The following is a 15,525-nucleotide window of genomic DNA, read 5'->3' as shown; positions in this document are numbered from 1 at the left end:
GGTCCGGGCTGGGGATTCGAACCCACCACCTTAGGTGTACGTGGCTGGCGCCTTAGCCGGTTGAGCTATAGGCGCCGAGCCCAAATTTTACACCTTAATCTTGAAAATCCCAGCCTCCAGAATATGAGGAGTAAATTTTTAATGTTTATAAGTCACACGTTTATTTATTTTATGCATTTTATTATAGCAGCCCAAACAGTCTAGGAAACAAGCATGTTTTAATTATTCAATAAATACGTATCGAACACCTAGTAAGACAAGACAGACATGGTTTCTCCCCTTGTATTGCATCCTGGAAGAAGATATGATACCACTACACACACACACACCTGTGCACACAGGCACATGCATACACACATAGCATACATACTTATATTCACATGCAAGCTTTGGGTATTGATAAAGATCATGAAGAAGACAAAATATGAAAGGTGAAATTTGCAGGGGTGCTAAAGGAATATGTAGGGGTTTGCTCTCCAGCCAGGGCAATAGAAAAGACCTCTTTGATTCAGACTGAACTATGAGAAGGCAGAAGAAAGTCTTCCAAGAGAAGGGACAAGAGCAGAGGCTGGGTCTAACCTGGCACAGGGAGAAAGAAGCCACTGTGGCCAAGATGTGGCAAAAGACCTGAGTCAGTGAGATTCATTTTTCCCCGGGTATTCTCTTGAAAAATAAAACAATGCTTCTCACCAGACCGCTCCAGAATTTTACACTACAAAGCACTCTTTCCATTATGTTAGTTTCAGTAACCACAGTCTTTCTGGGGATGACCTCAGAGTGAGCTACTTTAGCTAAAAGTATTTAAACTGGATGCAACTAATGGTTGCAAAGAAGTCTTGTAAAGAACACTTTAAAAAGCAAACTGACAGCTGGTTACATCATAGAGACCATGGTTAAATTCCTACATGAAAAAATTGAAAATCTAGCACTCTGATAGGCTAACGATAAAGTTCCCACGGAAGTGGTTACACATAGATTTAAAACTGTTCCAGCTCAGGAAATTTAAATATAAGTCAAGGAAAGGTGCTCCTGAACCGGATTTTCATACTGTGGAGAAGGAGCAATACCCAGGAGCTTGTTGGACATGCCCGGGAGGAATCTGCATTTTAACCAGATGCCTGGGTGGTTCACATGCTCGATGAAGTCTGAGAAGCACTGCTCTTGAAAACTCCTTGCTGAGCTTATGTTCCATAAACTAGGAGAAAAAAGCGGTATTTGTAGACAGTATTCTATAATATATTGTATGTAACTAAATTGATGGTGTAATGGTAAGATCGTGAGCTCTGGCACCACTTGCACTTTTCAGCTGTGTGCGCCTGGGCAGGTTACTCATTTTCCCTGTTCCTCAATCATCTTTCTTGAGGATAAAAATTTAAAGATATGTTAAAATATATTCAAGGCTGGGTGTACTGGCTCATGCCTGAAATCCTAGCACCCTGAGAGGCTGAGACAGGTGGATTGACTGATCAAGTGCTCAAGACCAGCCTGAGCAAGAGCAAGACTCCCACCTCTAGAAATAGCCGGGCATTGTGGGGGGGCACCTGTAGTCCCAGGTACTACGGAGGCTGAGACAAGAGGATCATTTGAGCCCAAGAGTTTGAGGTTGCTGTGAGCTACGATGCCATGGCACTCTACCAAGGGTGACAAAATAAGACTGTTTCAAAAAAAAAAAATATATATATATATGTAAGATAGTTGGTTTACTATATATTTAATATATTTATGTAATCTACATCCATAAACATTTTTATATTTAAACTATCAAAACTTTTTAAAAAGTCCTCTCATTGGGATAAACGGGAAACAGTGACTTGCTTTCTACTTAGGAACACAAGGTGATTCTCCTCCAGCTGGAGTTCAACTAGCTAGTATAGTTCATTTCAGTTCTTGGTTGGGTTTAGCCCAAGTTCCTGCTTTGAACCAGTATTTCTTTTCTATGGGCCAACTCTGCTAACATTAGTAACACTTGAGTAAAGTCTTTAGACATAAAAATTAATTAAATAAATAGATGAAAGTCCAGCTGACTTTGAAAGGCAAATAAGGGCAGCAGCTTGCCCAATGTCATATGTATGTACCACAAAACAATCCTTCCAACCCCTCACCCCCATATGTGGGTAAAGGTTGGGGTTACCATACAGCAGAAGATCAGGGGTCTTTCCCATAGACACTGGCCCAGCGAGGAAGCCGGAGCCCAGGCCAGAAATCCCAGCTCGGAGACTGGCTGCAGGTGGGTGGAAGGTAGGTCTGAGAACTGCTTCACTCTTAGTTTGGACCTTTAAAGGAGTCACAGTGCAGGTGAGAGCTTTCAAGGGTGGAAACTAGGAAGGAAGGACTCAAGTGGGCAGCAGCAAGCCCAAGCCGGTTTCTCTATTCTGTGTGCCTCCCTATGGCCACTCCTGAGTTGTTAGAAAATGTTTCAGTATTCCAGATTTGACCCAGAGTGGCCATTAGGACACATGGGAAGGGCCTTGGGTCCCTAAATAGTAAAGTCAGTCTACTAATGGCAGAAATAATAGGAGGTCAGACAATAAAGTTCACCAACTCACCCTAGAAGAAGTGCTATATACCTCATTGCTGAATATCAGAACAGTCACCTTTATAGTACTCCTCTTAGAAAGCTACGTCCCGACACCAGCACCTAGTCCACTCTCTAAAGCATTATTGGAACCCTTTTTCTGGAATGGCCATCAGAGCTATCATTGTACTGAAACCACCCAAACTGTACCTCCTGCTGCACAGAGAAGAGCTGATGCAGAAACAGGGTTGCAATGGAGAAAGTTTATTCTGCAGAGCGACAAGTGGGGAGATGGGAAAAATTTCTCAGATCTGCCTCCCTGAGAATTGGGAGGACAGGGTTTTTATTATTTTTTTTTTATTTTTATTTTTTTTGAGACAGAGCCCCAAGCTGTCACCATGGGCAGAGTGCCGTGGCATCACAGTTCACAGCAACCTCCAACTCCTGGGCTCAAGCGATTCTCCTGCCTCCTCCCCCCAAGTAGCTGGGGCCACAGGCACCCGCCACAACGCCTGGCTATTTTTTGGTTGCAGCCATCACTGCTGCTTGACAGGCCCAGGCTGGATTCTAACCCGCCAGCTCAGGTGTATGTGGCTGGCTCCCTAGCCAGAGCCACAGGCACCAAGCTGCAGACAGGATTTTTAAAGACAGTTTGGTGGACAGAAGATTAGATAATCAGGGTCTGCTGATTGCCTGGTTTCATGGCAGAAACATCAGTCCTTTGGTTGGTATGGGCCTTTATCTGGGTGGGTCAGTAACTAGAATGCAGGACCTAACCAGCTGAGTTAGTTCCTTGGCCTGGATGGGTCCATTACTGGAATGCAGGACCTGGAAGATATCTCAAAAACTACCCTGAGGTCCCAAACAGGTGATGTTCTGTGTGGACAACTGTGCATGACCTCAGGGTAAAGAAGCAAACAGAGGGAACAGTGATTATTATCCAGCAAGTGAGAAGACAATGGCTGATTATCAGCACTATTTTAGCTACAAGCAAATGAAGGGACAATGGCTGATTATTATCATTATTTTAGCTAAGTTCACAAGTTTTGGGTCCCTGACTCTGGCTCTTGACTTGGACCCAATCTCAATTTGTAAGAGCAATTTCAGTATAAGGCCTGACTGTTAAGTTTGTGAACTCATCCTAGAAAAAAAATTTTGGAGGATGGACTAGGTGCTGGCATCAGTGCAAGCCGATCCAACGGGGTTACTTTGGAGGTGACTGTAGCAATTTTCAGTAATGAGGTATGTAGTATTTTTTCTAGGATGAGTTCATGAATTTAATTGTCAGACCATGTATATAAGCTGTTACCAAGAAACAATCACTAGGAGCTTCCAAGCCTGGCCACCTGAGGATTCTCCTCTAGTGTTGGGAGTCCTCAAGGCCACCTCAGACCTCACAATGCCCTAGAACAGTGGCTGTCAACCCATAGGAACTGTATTAAAGGGCCACAGCATTAGGAAGGTTGAGAACCACTGCCCTAGAAGGATGCAACAGGACTCTGGAAGGCTTATGGTTTATTATAACAAGATGATACAAGATTTTTTTTAAAGCAAACATGCACAGTGTTTAAGACAGAATCCAGACAGACCAGGCACACACTTCTAGCTGTCCTTTGTGGAGTCACGCCACAGAGTATAATTCTTCCAGCAGTCTTCCAGTAGCAATGTGTGACAATATGTGCCAAGTGCTGACCCCCAGGGAAGCTCATCTAAGCCTCGGGGGTCCAGGTTTTTACTGGAGGTCAGTCACGCTGCACTCACATGACTCTCAGGGCTAACTGGCTTCTAACCCTCAGAGGTCAAACTGATAACAGCAGGACCAGAGCCTTAACATGCCAAAGCACTCTTATTAGGCAGGTATTCCGAAGGCCTGCAGGTTATCTTCCCGGGGCAGGTCAAAGGCCAATTCTTTCTTTGAAATGAGCAGGGTTTGGAGCACTTCCAGCTTAAGTTAATTGTTCGCTTGACTGTTCCCAAATGCCTCACTCAGAGGTGCCTGTTGCTTCATGAAGGTAAGGGGCGTATTCCTTATAGAAGCTCAATCGTCTGTGGGAGGCAAGAGAAGAAAACAGACCAGGTAGTGGGACTGACACCAAATCTGGTGCTCCAGCTACAGCATCCAGGTTCACACTGAACCTACCTTTCAGCAAATATAAGTGGTCAGTCCTGTGGCTGTCCATTGCTCTCTCAAGCTCATCCTCACACTGAGACTTGTTCTTGACATAGAACCAAGAGAACACAGACCCAGACACAAAGCTAAAAGAAAGCCATGGTTCAACCCAGGATGCCCCAGGCCAGGGGATCCCAACCGTCTGTGGGTTCCTGGTCTTAAATCCAAGTTGAGCTGTTCCTCCAAATACACTCCTCAGAAGCAGGGAGAGGAAGTGCAAGGTAGGAAGCAAGAACAAAGGCACAAAGGAGGGAAGCGTGGTCCCAGGCCATATCATCACACAGGCCTAGGGGGAGCACTTAGGTTTCCTCTACGTGCCTGCACAGAGCACAGGGCCCATGACAGTCTGCAAAAGGGAAGCCCACTCCTGCGGCTACTGGAGTCGGATGAACATGCAGAGGAGCCCAGGCAGGCCACTGGCAAGTGAAGGGATGAAGGCCAGGGTGGCAGCAAGAGAGGGACAGAGGGAGAGAAACTCTGCCCCATGCCCCAGTGCCCCACAACAGTGGGGCTATGACAAGAGTGCCCCCACGCTGTTCTCAGTTCACAGGGTGGCTACGCTGACTTCCAGATAAGCTTTCTCAGCTCGAATTGAAGCCTCTCCCCTGGGCTTTCCAGTGCATCCTCCACTTGTTACTGGACAAAGAGGATCTGGCTGCCTGTCACTGTCAGCCTATATGTAGAGACAGGGATAGGTCCACCAGACTTTGTCAGAAGGCTGTGTTTCTGGAGAACAGTGAGAGTAGCCTCTCCAAGACCATTCTGATCTTCCATTTCCAATATTACAGTTTTATACATTCAAGTTCAAAGTGAAGACCACATTAACTCTTATCTTAAACAATAGTCAGTATAACCCAGGACCCAAAATAACATTTCAATTCAAAAGTTTATCTCCTTAATCCATCCATCTAAACTTCTCAAGATATGCATCTTTGCTGTGGGAGCTAAATTTACAAAATAGTAAGAATGGGAGGCAGGAGGTGAAGATCAGGCAGAACCTAAACCAACCAGACCAGCTGTGTCATGTCTGCCCTAGCCTGACAGACTTCATCTTATTCTCACTATATGTGCTTTCACATTCTCAATACAGAGTCAACAGCCACACAGAGCTCAAAGGCCATCCCTGCAACCCCCCTGGATCATGGCCCACTGCCTTCTGCTTCACCCCAAAACCCTTGATCTGTGCATCCTGCATACCAAATGAAAATGTGATCCCTCCCTCCTCTGGCCTCGCTGCAGGCTGCTTTCTGTGTTTGAAATGTCCCCTCTGCCTGTGACAACCTGGTAGGGCCCGAGACACAAGGGCAGCCACTCTTATCCTGCCCTTTAGAGTCTGATGGGAAAATCCAGATGGGATAGACAAGCCCTATCTAGCAGGAAGCTGATGGCGGAATCTAGAACCCTGCAACAGCTTGCTAAATGCTGAAGTACCAAGTATAAAGTGGCCCACCTTTAACAGGAATGGGTGGGGACAGAGCACAAATGAGGCTGCCGGCCTTGGCCCTCCCCTTCTCTGTTCAACACCCAGAGGGGCCTGAGTGTGAACAGCCAAGCTCTGAGTTCAGCCTCCATCTACAACTACCCCAACCCTCTTCCGGGAGAAGTGTCCATATGCCTGGGGAAGATGGGTTGTCTTCCCTCAGGAGCACAGACTGGGTTAGAAGTTCACAGACTGGAGGGCAAGGAGTTCCCCATAGGATAGTCCAGGAAGGAAGAGAGTGAGGGTCTCAGGCTTCACTGGCTCGCTAAGCCATAGGAAGGGGCATAAGAGCAACTGGAGAGGGCCAGGGAGGTCTAAGGGTAGTGCTGGTGTGTCACCTGCAACTCAGCAACAAACACACATGCAGTGCAACACACTCAGGGCCCATCACGTGTTCTGAGGCCTGGCTCAATTTCAGGGTGCAGGTCCTGCTGGTGCAGTCAGTGGTGAGCACAGCACATGATCCACAGGGACCCTAGCCCCTCAGACTGGGCCACCTCTGTCATTTGCACATCAACATCTCTCCCCATCACCACAGTCTGGACTAGATGGTACACAGGGGGCAGCAAAGATGACCTCCCACAGAACACTGTCTGGTGCCCCCTGGCTTCCCCAGAGCCATTGTCCTCCAAGATTCAACACAGGAGTCACCTCTCAATGATCCCACAGTCCTAGGGGCCCCCTACTCTGTGCCTCCCTGACACCCCCACTCTGCTGCCGTGCAAGAGATTTCTGTATTCTCAGCCAAGCCCCTCACTAGCCCACAAGGATCCATGTCCAGCTATGAATTATACTTCATTCAGTAAGTAAATAAGGAGTGTCTACCACCTGGCAGGTGTGATTCTAAGCACTTGGAGTATAACATGGAACAAAACAGCCTCCATCCTCACAAAGCTACCAACTACTGCAATGTAGCAGGCACTCAGCACAAGCTGACCAAATGCTAGGACATTACAGAAACATACCAAAATAAAAGTGAGCATGCTAGGATGGCAGTGGGATATAAACTGCTTTTGTGAACTTAACAACTTATAAATATTCATTATCTCTGACCACCAATACCATTTCTTGGAATCTACCTGTATTAGTTTCCTGGGCTGTCATAACAAAGTACCACAAATTTGATGGCTTAAAATAATAAATGAAAAATTTATTCTTTCAGAGTTCTAGAGGCCAGAAATCCCAAATCAAGGCATTGACAGGGGTGCATCTATTTGATGCTTTCAGCTTCTGGTGGTTGCTAACTTCCTTGGCTTGTGGCCACATCACTCCAATCTCTCCCTCCATCTTCCCACAGCCTTCTCCTCTATGTGTGTCTGTGTCTTCTTTTCTGTCTCTTATAAAAACACTTTGTCATTGGGTTTAAGGCCCAGCCAGATAATCTGGGATAACTTAATTACAACTGGATTCACAGGTTCTGGGTAATAGGATGTGGACAAATCTTTTTGAGGACCATCTTTCAACCACTACATTACCATATGTCAAAACTTCTATTTAAAAATGTAAAAATAAAATAAAATAAGCTTTTTGCACAAATATCTTTAGCATGGTATTGAAATAACTGAAAACAACCTAGACTAGGGCTACACAACAGGAGGGTAACATTCCTTCCACACAAGATCATTTATTGATATGACTGTTAAAAATGTTTCCAAAAGTTTCCTAAGATGGGAACTTCTTGTATTGTAATAAGTAGAAAAAAGCAGAACATAAAATTGTCTTTACAACCTGATTTCAAATGTGTAAAATTATTCAATGAATATTAAGTAATAGAAGGAAATGTGCCTTATGAAGACTATTTGTAATCATTGAGTGGGACTATTGGCCTATTTTTTCCCCTTCTTATTACTTCTCTGTGTTTTCTAAGTGAACACAAATTACTTTTATGATTTGAATGAATTTCAAGGAAAATTTGTTTGCAACGAGATATGCAGCTGAACTGGGGGACTGATCACCTATACTTCTGTTTCTTCCTCTCTAAATTGTAAGCAAAGGAATGAAAAGGGATATAAAAATGATATAATTGTTAAACAAGATAGATGAGACAAAACCACAAGGAAGAGAACCACAAGGAAGAGAGAGAAAAGACAAAAGAAGATGCAAGAAATCAACAAGCTTTCAGGGACTGGAAAAGTATGCAGAGACAGGACGTCCATGGGCCCAGCTGCTTGGGACGTGCAAGCTCCACTGTGGTGCCATGAAGGAAGAGGGGTGGGGCTGCAGCTCTAGATTGAAGTAGTTATATGAAGAAGGAGACTTGCAGGGTACCACCCTGAGGACTATAGATGCAAGGGGTGGGGGGAGGGAATGGCGCAGAAAAGCAGAGGAACAAGCCAAAATCTGCACTCGAATCAAATGTCCCCAGCATTCTTGTATTCTAACTTCCAGAAGACAGGTACACATTCCCTTCTAGGTGGGATGGAAGATTCTTCTCTGAAGAAATTAAATGGCCTTAGAAAAGAGATGTCTGAAGAGTTCACACAAGAAGGCCAGCTGCACACTTAGCATCTCTATAGGTACAGCTGGCCCTCCAGAATTACAACCACACACATATACACAGTGTTTCCAATCCTCTAACAGGTGCTTCAGTTCTCAGATAGGACCCCACAGGTGGGGGCTCCAGCTGGGAAGTCTCCAGTATAAAACACAAACACATAGAGAAGAGACCTGAAGATTCAGGGAGAATGGAAAAAGGGCAATCCTTTGAAAAGAGTGCTTTCATACAAAAGCTCTAAGTAATATCCTGATGTAAGGTAACACTTTCATGAAAGGAGAGCAAAGGGCTATAAAAAAGGATTGATCAACATCATTAGGACAGCTACTATTAAAAAACAAAAAGCCAGAAAATGGCAACTACTGGCAAGGATATAGAGACATCAGACCAGTGTGCACAGCTAGTAGGAATGTAAAATAGTGTAGCTGTGTGAAAACAGCATGGCAATTTCTCAAAAAAAATTAAAATAGAACTACCATATGATCCAGCAATTCCCCCTCTGAGTATATATCCAAAAGAATGGAAATAGATACTTGTAAACCCATGTTCACAGCAGCACCATTCACAGTCGCAGAAGCAAAAAGGTGGAAGCAACCCAAGTATCCATTGACAAATGCATGGATAAACAAAATGTGGGATATATGTATGATTGGATTATTATTCAGTCTGAAAAAGGAAGGAAATTCTGATGTGTGCTACAGCATAATAAACATTGAGGGCATTTTGCTGAGTAAAATAAGCAAATACTGTAAAGGTAAATACTATCTGATTCCACTGTATGAGTTACCAAGAGTACCCAAATTCAGAGATGGAAAGTAGAACGGTGGTTTCCAGGACCTGGAAGGTGGGGGGCAGCAGAGTGGAGAGTTACTATTTAATACGCATAGGGTTTCAGTTTTCTTAGAAGAAAAAGTTCTGGAGGTGAATGGTGGTGATGGTTGCACAATAACGCAAGCATATTTAATACCCCTGAACTATATACTTAAAAATGGATAAAATGATAAATTCTAGGTTATGTATATTTTTACCACATTTTTTTAAAGATTAATAGAAAATAAGAGCTCTCCTAGAAATGATACTTTTTAAGTTGGGAGAATTAAAGTTAGGAAGATCTCTGGATGTAGTAGAAATCCCAGTCTTAGCCTTCCTCAATCACCCAAAGTCTTTATTATCCCTTACCCTGACTTTTTTATCTTAGCTCTTAATCTAACCAGGTATTGCCCCACTATTAGTTGTTTATTCTTTCTCCCACTGGCAGAGCTTTCCACACAGTTCCCTGTTCTCTCCCCGACACCTGGAACCATGCCCAAATCAAGAGAGGCACAGGGCAAATATCTGTGGGAGAGCATAAAAGGGAAGTCAAGGAGATCTCCCAAAAGGAAAATAAAAGTGTAGCATTTTTAAAATAGGAGAGAAAAGATAAGAAAACTATGAGGCCAATTTAAGAGACCCGACCTCTAACAGGAAAAACCAGGGAGAGGAATTCTCAAAGAGTAACAGTGGAAAATTTCTCAGAAATGAAAAATAGTACTTTCCAGATTAAAAGCATCTGAAAGAAAAAGAAGAAGAAAAGATATATTGAAGAGACAGCAGAGACTCCATTTTGTAAGTAGGCTCTACACTGAGCCCCAGGCCCAATACAGAGAAAAGCCACAAGCAGAATCACCCAGGGAGGGGACAGCCAACCCAGGTGGAGCCCCACTTATCAGAAACAGACACAAGACCCTTCCTAGAAAATGCTGAGCCACAGCCCTTCTGTGAAAAGCAGCCTCAGCCCCAACCAATCCTGTCTGGAATTGAGTTCCAACCAATCCCTGACAGGATTGACTTAATAACCAATCCCCAACCAGATCCAAAATTAACCAATCACCCAGTCGCTGTCACCTCTAGAATGTATAAAACTCGCCTTCCTTCTGTAACAGGGTTGCTTCTGCACAGTCATGCTGTTCATGCTGCCCAGAGGTGTGACTTGAGCATATGCTTGAAAATAAAGATGCTCCTTTGCTTTTGCATGTGTCCCTGGTGGTCTCTCAGTGGCATCCTTCCAGTAGAGACCAGAAGGCCTGCTAGGTAAATTCTAAAAGAGCTGTAAATTCTAAAAGAGGTTTAACATTTGGAGGTTCCACCGATATCTGCGCCCCTGAGACCCCACCACACATGGAGTGCCCGACACCAGTGAGTTGTGTTGTATTGTGTGTGAATGTTTGTGTGGTTGAGTTTGGGTGCCAGGAATTCTTGGATTGGACAGGCCCCTAGGTGGACGCACGTTTATGGGCTGGACTGTGGACTGAGGGAGACATCTCCAGTCCACTTGGTTTGCACCACAGGGAGTAGAACTCCCCACAGAAACCTGGCCTTTGGGTGATTACACCTGCCCAATTTCCATAGCGCAAATGCAAAAGGTCTATGTGTCTTTGTGAATGCCATTTTCAGCAATTTGTGGAGTGCCTTGTGGGAGATTGGTCACGCACAACACTGACTTCCCAGACAGTGTTTGTGAGTGGGTTGCAGACCTTTACCTCCAAAGGATCCTGGGGAATTTCTCCCCTTTGGAAGTTGCTCTGTTAACGTTTTTTCTGTTATGTGTTTTGTGCCCTTGTCTGCTTGGTGCATCTTTAGCTTGGCACTCATTGTGCTCCTTGTCCTTGTTCTTGGTATTGGGCTTGGTAGCGCTGCCCCTCTGGATTGGTCTGTCAGGGAACACATGGCTACAGCCTGTCTCTATTACCTCTTGGCGGCTTTATTCACTTACTTGACCCTATTCAGAGAACCTTTCAAAGCTAGATCCAATTGCTTTGCTCTCCCTTGATATCTTTCCCTTCTCTTCTCCTTCTTCCCCTCTGACCTTTTCTCTAACCAGACATGGGGCAAGCACAAACTACCCCCTTAACCTTCTTCCTCACCCATTTCCGGAACGTCCAGGCCCAGGCCCAGCGACTTGGGTCTAGTGATAAAAAGGGGTAAGCTGATCAGCTTCTTCCACAGAGAGTGGCCGACTTTTGGTGCAGGGTGGCCCGAGGAGGGGACTTTTGACCTCCCTACCATTTATCAGGTGAAAAATATAGTTTATGGGAAACCAGGCCACTGCGATCAAGTAACCTATATCACTACTTGGCAGGTGTTGGTAGAGCAACCCCCACCATGGTTAAAGCCTTCCCTGCCCCCAGGTCCTGCAGTTTTGGCCCTCAAAGAGAGGCCAATGATCCACAAGCCCATGGTACCACTCTATCTGGTGCTGCTGCCCGCTTCTGATCCCCAAGAAGAAGCAGTGCTTCTAAGCCCACCTCCATACCAAGTGGTGGAGGGAAATGAAGCTGAACCCATAGGGGCAGCTGGGGTGGAGGGGGTCCAAGTACTAGAGGGCAAACCCAAAGGGAGCGGGCTCAATGAGCTGGAGTCAAATGAGACTCAACAGCCTTTCCTTTAAGAGCCATAGGACCCCCTGATGCACAGGGATGCCAGAATGTTATTTATTGGCCATTCTCAATGAGTGACCTGTACAATTGGAAGATGCAAACCCCCACATTCTCAGAAAAACCCAGCGGGTTGATTAATTTGTTAGACTCCATTCTATTTACCCATCAGCCCACTTGGGATGATTGCAGCCAGCTCCTCCAGATTCTGTTCACCACAGAAGAAAGAGAAAAGATCCTGGTCGTGGCTAGAATGCTCATGCCAGGGGATGATGGAAACCCCACTGTAAACCCCGAAAGGATTACTGTGGGATTCCCTCTCACTCGACCAGACTGGAATTATAACACCCCTAAAGGTAAGGAAAGAATCAAAGTTTACTGCCAGGCCTTCTTATGAGGGGCCTCCAGGCAGCAGCCTGGAAGCCTACCAATTTGGCCAAGGTCAGCCAGATTCAGCAAGGTAGAGAGGAGGCCCCTGGGGCTTTTCTGGAGCACCTCCTGGAGGCATACCGCACCTATACCCCCATAGACCCTAAGGACCCTATAAATCGGTCCATGGTGGTCATGGCCTTTGTGAACCAGGCTGCACCCGACATCCATCAGAAATTACAACGCCTGGAAAGGTTGGGAGACAAAACCATCTCAGAGCTGTTGGCAGTGGCCGAGAAAGTATACAATAACTGAGAAACACTGGAGAAGAAGCAGATCAAATCTCTGACCAGAGCCAATAAGAAACATACCCAAGGCATGGCCAAGGTACTTCTAGCCACCATGGCAGGAGCAGACCATGGACCATCCAGACATCCTTGCGGAACTGGAGGTAGGGCCGAGGATGGTGGAGAGAAAAAATTCATGCTCGAAAGGGATCGATGTGCTTATTGCAAACAAAAGGGACATTAGGAGAAAAACTCTCCAGACTTACTGTCACAAGCCCAAGAGAATGCCATGACCTGCATCCTAGAACTGAGGGAACTGAGTGATTAGAGGGGATGGGGTTTGGAGCCCCTCCCCAAACTCAGGGTAACTATAAAAATGGAGGGGAAATCCATTGACTTCCTGGTGGACATGGGTGCCCAGCATTCCATCCTCAAGCAGCCACTAGGAGCACTGTCCAACAATAAGTCATGGGTTCAGGGGGCGACAGGAACCAGTCAATATTCATGGACCACCCAAAAGACAGTAGACCTCGGGACAAGCCGAGTGTCCCACACTTTCATGGTCATACCTGAGTGCCCTACCCCTTGTTGAGAAGAGACTTGTTAACGAAGATAGGGGCCCATATCCATTTCCAGCCCCACATGATTCGAGTGACCCATGCCAATGGGGAACCCATATGCATATTAACAGTCTCTCTGGCTGATGAGCACCAACTCCATGAAGACCCACACACCACCCAATATGGAAGGTCCCCACACACCACCCAATATGGAAGAATGGTTGTCTGAATTCCCCAAGGCCTGGGCAGAGACCGGGGGAATAGGGAGGTACGCAGCACACCACTTCCCTCCCCCAAGTGATAGTAGAAATGAATGCTGGGGCCCTGCCTGTACAAGTAAAACAGTACCCAATGCCTAGGGAGGCCCGGGAAGGTATCACCCCTCACATAAAGAAGTTAAGACAGTTAGGAGTGCTAGTCTCATGCCAGTCACCCTGGAATACACCCCTGCTACCTGTCAAGAAACCAAACTCCAGTGAGTACCGACTGGTCCAGGACCTCTGAGAGGTCAACAAACAGATGACAGACATCCACCCCATGGTGCCTAACCCCTATACTCTGTTAAGCACCCTGCCTCCCACTAGGAAATGGTACACTGTTCTAGACTTAAAAGACGCCTTCTTTTGCCTACCTCTGGCCCCCTCGAGCCAGCCCATGTTTGCATTTGAGTGGCATGACCCCACAGATGGATTCAACAGACAGTTCACTTGGACTCGGTTGTCCCAGGGCTTCAAGAATTCACCCACCATCTTCGACAAAGCACTCCACAAAGACCTCAGTGAGTATCAAAAATATAACTCCAATGTTAGTCTACTCCAGTATGTAGATGACCTTCTAGTAGCCACAGATAGCCAGGATGATTGCCTGCAGGCCATCTGAGGCCTGCTTAAGGCCCTCAGAGACCATGGATACCGGGCTGCAGCCAGAAAGGCTCAGATATGTAGAACCCAAGTCACCTACCTGGGCTACGTACTCAAAGGGGTACAAAGGTGGCTGTCAGACTCTAAGAAAGAAACCATCCTCCGAATCCCCAACCCCAAGACCAGGAGGGAGGTCAAGGAATTCTTGGGGTCCACTGGGTTCTACCAACTGTAGATCCCTGACTTTACAGAAAAAGCAAAACCATTGTATAAAGCTACGTGGGGGCAGGAGCCCCTGGTTTGGACCCATACCATGGCACAGGGCTTTGAGGCCATCAAGTCCAAGCTATTTCATGCCCCAGCGCTAGCCCTACCAGACATCACCAAACCCTTCCACTTGTATGAAGATGAAAGAAAAGGCATGGCAAAGGCGGTATTAACTCAAACTCTTGGGCCCTGGAAGAGACCAGTAGCCTACTTGTCAAAGAAATTAGACCCAGTGGTGGCAGGGTAGCCTCCTTGCCTCCAGAGCATCACCGCCATGGCCCTACTGGTTAAAGACGCCCACAAGTTAACTCTGGGTCAAAACCTCAGGGTCACCACCCCACATGACATTGAGGGGGTGCTCAAACAGCCACCAGACTGATGGCTGTCCACTGCCAGACTAGTCCATTATCAGGCCCTGAGCTAAACCCTCCAAAAGTCCGGTTCAGCACCAGTACTGCCCTCAACCCAGCCATCCTGCTACCTGACCCAGACTTGACAGAGCCACTCCACGACTGCACTGAAATCCTGAACCAGGTCCACAACACCCGGAGCAACCTTTGGGACCAGCCCTTGCCACAAGCAGATGTCACCTAGTATACAGATGGAGACGGTAGCAGTTTCATAAGAGACGGCACCAGGTATACAGAGGCAGCAGTAACAACTGAAACAGAAGTAGTCTGGGCTACATCTCTACTCCCTGGGGCATCAATCCAAAAAGCAGAACTGATAGCCTTAACTCAGGCCCTTTACTTGGGAAAAGACAAGCAGCTGAACGTATATACCAACAGCCACTATGCCTTTGCTATGGCCCACATACACAGAGCCATCTACTAAAAGAGGGGGCTGTTAACTGCTGAAAGAAAGACAATCAAAAATAAACAAGAAATATTAGACTTACTTTGAGCACTTTTGTTGCCAAAGAATTGGCCATTATACACTGCCCAGGGCACCAGAAACCCCTTACCCCAGTGGCAAGAGGGAACTGCCAAGCAGATGCTGCCACCCGCGAGGCGGCCCTCACTGCTGAGCCTCCAACTACCTTGACTCTAATGGCACAATTACCCCCTGTACCTGCACCCACATTGCCCAGTCCTGAGTACACCAAAGAGG

At 46.3% G+C, this 15,525-nt stretch overlaps 1 pseudogene; it reads right to left on the bottom strand.

Moving 5' to 3' along the window:
• Positions 1–10,691: 10,691 nt before the first annotated feature.
• LOC111724268 lies at positions 10,692–10,757 on the bottom strand (annotated as a pseudogene).
• Between the last annotated feature and the right edge of the window lie 4,768 nt (positions 10,758–15,525).

This window comes from Otolemur garnettii, unplaced genomic scaffold (assembly GCF_000181295.1).
Source record: "Otolemur garnettii isolate 467f Iridium unplaced genomic scaffold, OtoGar3 scaffold00020, whole genome shotgun sequence".
Classification (NCBI taxonomy): domain Eukaryota; kingdom Metazoa; phylum Chordata; class Mammalia; order Primates; family Galagidae; genus Otolemur; species Otolemur garnettii.
Note: the sequence above shows the minus strand (reverse complement) of the source record. Positions and strands in the feature narration are given on the sequence as shown.